Below are 5,653 nucleotides of genomic sequence, written 5' to 3' on the forward strand. Positions count from 1 at the left end.
TTTTAAACACTCATTTTAGACAAGTTATTTAAAATTATTGTCATGTCTGAAGTTTATAAAGTGAAAATATCAGATAAATGTTTTCGTTTTAAAGTAATGTGCTAATTTTTAAGGTTTTGTGAGCACATGCTGTGCCAGGCAGCAATGCATTATGGGTAGCATAAGGTAATCTCAGATGTTCACGACAGGACAAATGCATTTCAGACACTCTGTTCAGGGTCCACAGATAACAGCATTAAATTCTAGTGCCTAAAACTCTCGTGAATATATTCTCTGAGTTTATAAACGTTAGTGTATTTGCGTTTGTTAAATTCCACGCATCTTAAATGTAGCAGACATGGATTATCTGGAATTTTGACATTTTTTCAAGTCCGCTACTGCCATCTACTGGCCAGGAGTGTTAATGGCAGTACTAAACGTCTGGGTACATGGCTGCTCTATAAGTGTTGGTATTGTCCATTGTTGTCCAGGCGCTTTTTGTGTGCATATATTTGTTAACTTTGTATTCTAAAACTACGGTTAGAAGTAATTCTGACTCCTTATCGGTCCACACGAATGAGGCTGGCACCATGTTTTTAGTTTTTGTGGAAGTGACGACAAGAGAATAAGGCTCCTGATTGGATAGAATTTTAATCAGTACCGCCACCCAAAGGTTTGGCAGACTAATTACAACACATTTATACGGTTTGATGTGGATGGATTTTTTTTTTTAAATGACGTAGTGTGGATGAAGTTTTTTCCCCAAACTGAAAGGGTAAGATATTCGGTTTTACAAATACCCGACAACGTGTGTACATGGCCTTATGTCTGTGAAAGGCACTATATAAATAAATTTACTTACTTACTTACTAATATTGAGTGCATGTTTTACAACATCATAAAAGTTTTAAAACATGCAATTGCGATGACACTTCCAGGGCTCTGTAAAAATGCCTGTTTTTACAAATAAAAATGGAATATTTTACAAAAGCACATTTTTCTTTAAACCAACACACGACACACGTCACATTAACATGTTGGTTTACATAATGGATTACTGAACCAATCACTGTTTAGCACTTTTACCCAGAATACTTTGCGGTCTGTGTTTGTTACAAAACCTCAGAATTAGTGCCTTATTCAACATTAAAAGATATATGTTATATTTTAACTTTGTACAAATGACAGAATTGACATTAATGGAGTTATTCTATCAGTATTTTCAAAAAACCATAAGTTAGTATGACTTTATTTTTCAAGACCTCCGCCTGACCGGAGTGTTAATAGGGAGCTGGCCTTATGGCTGCTCTCGTTGTGTCTCTGTAGTGGCAGCGCTGTTGTAAACAAGAGCTTCCAGCAGGGGCAGAATGTTGAAAGAAAAATGATTATGATTAGTAAAGAGTTGATTTGGTTGGTGCTCTCAGGATTTGTCTGTGATGCTTCTTGCAGGGGGCAGCATGGTCAAACATTCTTGCTTATTTTTTAGGTCTTTTACCGCTTTTGAGGCTTTCAAAAGTGACGTTTCTGTGTAGGCTCTCAGTTGTCCAGGTGGTTTCCGCTGGATTCAAGCTTCTCTACTTTCAAAAGCGATGGTGTTAAAAATCAATTTCAGCTCTTTAGTAACTGCAAATGTCCCATAGACAACACCGGAATTTATCGGTTATCGATTATCTGTAACTTCGAATACATTTTTGGGTGGTTTATCGGTTTATCTTTATCAAAGATAACTTTTCAGTTATCTTATTATCTGTTATCGAAGTAAATTTTTTGGTTATCTGTGCCCACCACTGTACATACTGCAGCTGGAAGCAGCAGTGGAAAAAACACGATCAGATACTTTTGTGACCATGGGAGCCCACAGCGGAGGAGTTACGACAGAACGTACGGAGCGCAAAGACTCCAGTCAGGAAAAACACAGCAGGAAAAGTTAAAGAGCTCAGTTGCTCACAACGGAAAAAGACGAAGAGTAACATTAGCTCCATCCATGGTAATGGGATGCCAAACAAAGAACCCTGAGACAAAACATAAGAACAGGTTACCGGCTGAGAGCAATGGCATGGCACAGCTGGAAAACCCGTGGCAACCCAGTTCCAACCCAGAGGAACATGGAGGTTCTTCAGAAGGAAAGCAGCAGTTGTAAGCTGTGGTAAGCAGTAGATTCTGGCCCCAAACCCATCACAGGTCCGGGGTTAAATAAATCTGGAACGTGATAAGGCGAGATGAACATCAGCTGAGAACATCCACTCAATGAAAATGCTAATCATCTGTGAGACACCGCTCTGTCAATTCCATGTGCGGTCTTGACAGATGGGGCAGAGCCCATGTGCAACTAGACAGCTGGGAGCTGAGCCCTGACGTCACACAAAGCAGGCGCACCAGCAACTTCACCCAGTAACTCCACCTCAGCTTCACTTGAAAACACAGATACAAAGACAGACGCCAGCAGACCAGGCAGGACCAGGGGCAAACCACAACATCTCTAACCAAAAACAATACATCACTTTGCAAGGATTGAACTCTACCATAGCAGCAGTTAACCATGGCATCCCCCAGGGATCTGTCCTTGCTCCCCTCCTCTTTACCATCTACGTGCTCCCCCTTGGTCAGATCATCCGCAACCATGGGCTTAGTTTTCACTGTTATGCTGATGACACCCAATTGTATATCAGGACCAAGCCCTCCTCACAACTCCCACCAATACAACTCAGCAACTGTCTGCATGATATCAAACTTGGATGACCACCAACCTACTGAAACTTAACACCAACAAGACAGAGCTCATGGTGGTAGCCCCAACACCAATGCTCAAGAAAATTGGCCTCACCTCACCATGGTCATTGATGGCTGCACCACCTCTCCAACATCTGATGTGCGGAAACCTGGGTGTCATTCTGGACTCAACACTCTCATTCAGTTCCCATATCAAGAGCATAACAAAATTTGCTTTCTTCCACTTGCGTAACATTTCAAGACTCCGGCCGTCACTTACCGACTCAGTCATCGAAACACTCATCCATGCCTTCATCACCTCCTGTCTGGACTACTGCGATGGCGTCCTGTCTGGGCTGCCCAACAAGGCCCGAGACAGATTGCAGTATGTCCAGAACTTAGCTGCCAGGGTGCTAACTCACACCATGCCCTGGCAGCACATCACCCCCATCCTCAAGAAACTCCACTGGCTCCCAGTCAAAGAACGCATCGACTACAAAATCCTCAAAGGAGTGTAATTTTTTGATTCTGGCTTAATGATCATGTATTCCAAATGAAACTTGAATTTCCCCATGAAAAATGGAAGATTTTTGAAATAAAATACAATAATAATAATAATAAAAAAACATAAATGAAGTTGCTCTGGCCAAGACTTTGACCAAATTAAAAAAAGAAATGCATGCAACAAATTAAAATCTGTGGCAGTTGTGATGGCCAAGTAGTTAGTGCACTTGGTTTCAGTGCAGAAGGTTCCTGGTTCAGACCCCACCCCTGTCACATTTCTCCATGTAATGTGGAGTTGCATCAAGAAAGGCATCCAGCATAAAATGTGTGCCAAATCAACATCTTGGATCTGTTGTGGTGACCCCGAGTAAAAACAAGGGGCAGCCGAAGAGATTTACTTTGACATAAAGAATTAAAATCTGAATCCCACATTCAGTTTTAAACTCAGCCACATGTGGTGTGCAGCCAGTACATTCTGTATGGTTGCCCCAAGCCCAGACAAAGCGTGGAAGAAAATATGTTCAAGGACTGTGAAAGTGGTGAGGTGTGTAGTAGGAATGACAGATGCATTCACGGTGGAGGTGGGATTACACCAAGGATCAGCTCCTTCTTGTTCACAGTGGTGATGGACAGGTTGATGGATGAGATTAGGAGCCTCCATGGACTATGATGTTTGCTGATGAAATTGTGATCTATAGTGAGAGTAGAGAGCAGTTTGAGTCTAGCCTGGTGATATAGAGAGAAAGGGAATGAAAGTCAGTTGGAGCAAGACTCAGTACATATGTATGAATGAGAGGGAGCCTGATAGAATACTGAAGTTGCAAAGAGTAGAGGTGGTGACGGTAAATGAGTTTAAATACCTGGGGCCAATTATCCAAAGTCATGGAGAATGTGGTAGAGAGGTGAAGACGAGAGTGCAGGCATGGTGGAGTGGGTGGAGAAAGGTGGCAGGAGTGATTAGTGAGAGAAGGATATCTGCAAGAGGAAAGGGAAAAGTCTACAAGACAGTAGTGAGACCAGCTATGTTGCACGGCCTAGGGCCCCTTCACACACAACACGATTGAGGCAGAATGGCGCATGAAGGAGGAGTCAAATGGCACTCTATATTTGCGTGTTGCTCGCGCCGGAACACATTCGAATGGCAGGCAAGATGAGGGTGCACTGCCATCTGATCATGTTCAGAGCATCCGAACGGCATGTCGTACACAGATCAGACATATTGTGCCATGGCCTAGCAGCTACACGAAATCATCGGCCATGTCGAACCATGGCTGAATGATGCCATCGAGGCAGCCTTCACACCAGCAGCTGAAATTCATCGAATGCCGTGTGAGTGGCCATTCGATCCACTCTTGGTCAGAGTAGGGTGGAGTTCAGGTGCTACCCACGAACATCCAACACTACTTGTGGGCCACTTAGAAAAGGCAGGGCTATTCGCTGCCAGCACAAGAGTGGACGGCAGCTGACCACTTTTGAGCTAGATGTGCGAATGGTCCCATATTTCCCCACAAGTGTGCCGTGTCCCCCCTCCCTCCGCCCTGCACAACAATTAAAATGAATGCAGTGTCCTCTATCTCCCCCATCCCCACCATGCGAATAAAATGGCGTGCGGGTGTGTGTCCCCCCAAGCAACACTGCCAGTGTGTCATGTATGTCCTTCCCACAAACCACAGTCTAACACTATGGAGGTATGGCTGAGGGGGAAATGCTCCAACAGTGGCTGGAGTGCAGTGCGATCACTGTCCAGTGCAGTGTGCACATCTGGATGGTCTGTCATCTCCATGATTGAATGTCATGTATCACGTTCCCTCCCATTACACAAAATGGGACATTATGATCATTGCAGCTGCGTGCCCACGCAAGTTAATGCATGAGCCAGGCTTGTGCACACAGCTAACCAGCATGTCAGAGCTGTGGACTGCCCAACATGTCAAATTAGTGCATGTCCCTCTGGACGTGGGATCACCACGCAACAGTGCACACATGCCAGCACTACAGAGTTAAAAATACAAAGCGTGCATGGGCATGCTGTCCTCACGTGGAAATACATAAAAACATGATTTGCAATGGGCAGGAGTGACTGTGTCAGCGCACACATCGCCAGGCTGTCCTATGGGAAAAGAACCATCTGTACACTTAGCTGGCGATCTGAATGTCACATCATCCACATCAGCTATGGTTCACATGAAGCAGTGTCCTTCAGCATGCTGCTCGCTGGACATGCGGTGCCAGCAGATATGGACATGATAATCGTGCATAGCTTCATTCATGTGAGTTCATGACTTTATATCTATAACCATGGGTCATATACAGAGGAACAGAAAGATCGTACTTGTATTGTCCACTCGATAAAAGGGATTGAATATTAGAAATAGCAGTGTTTTTTTTCTCCTCCCACAGCAGCGGTGCGATGTGGTGTCATACTTTCCAGGTGCTCGCACTGTGTTCGTGCGCACGCACG

Source organism: Thalassophryne amazonica, chromosome 15 (assembly GCF_902500255.1).
Source record: "Thalassophryne amazonica chromosome 15, fThaAma1.1, whole genome shotgun sequence".
In the NCBI taxonomy this organism is placed as follows: domain Eukaryota; kingdom Metazoa; phylum Chordata; class Actinopteri; order Batrachoidiformes; family Batrachoididae; genus Thalassophryne; species Thalassophryne amazonica.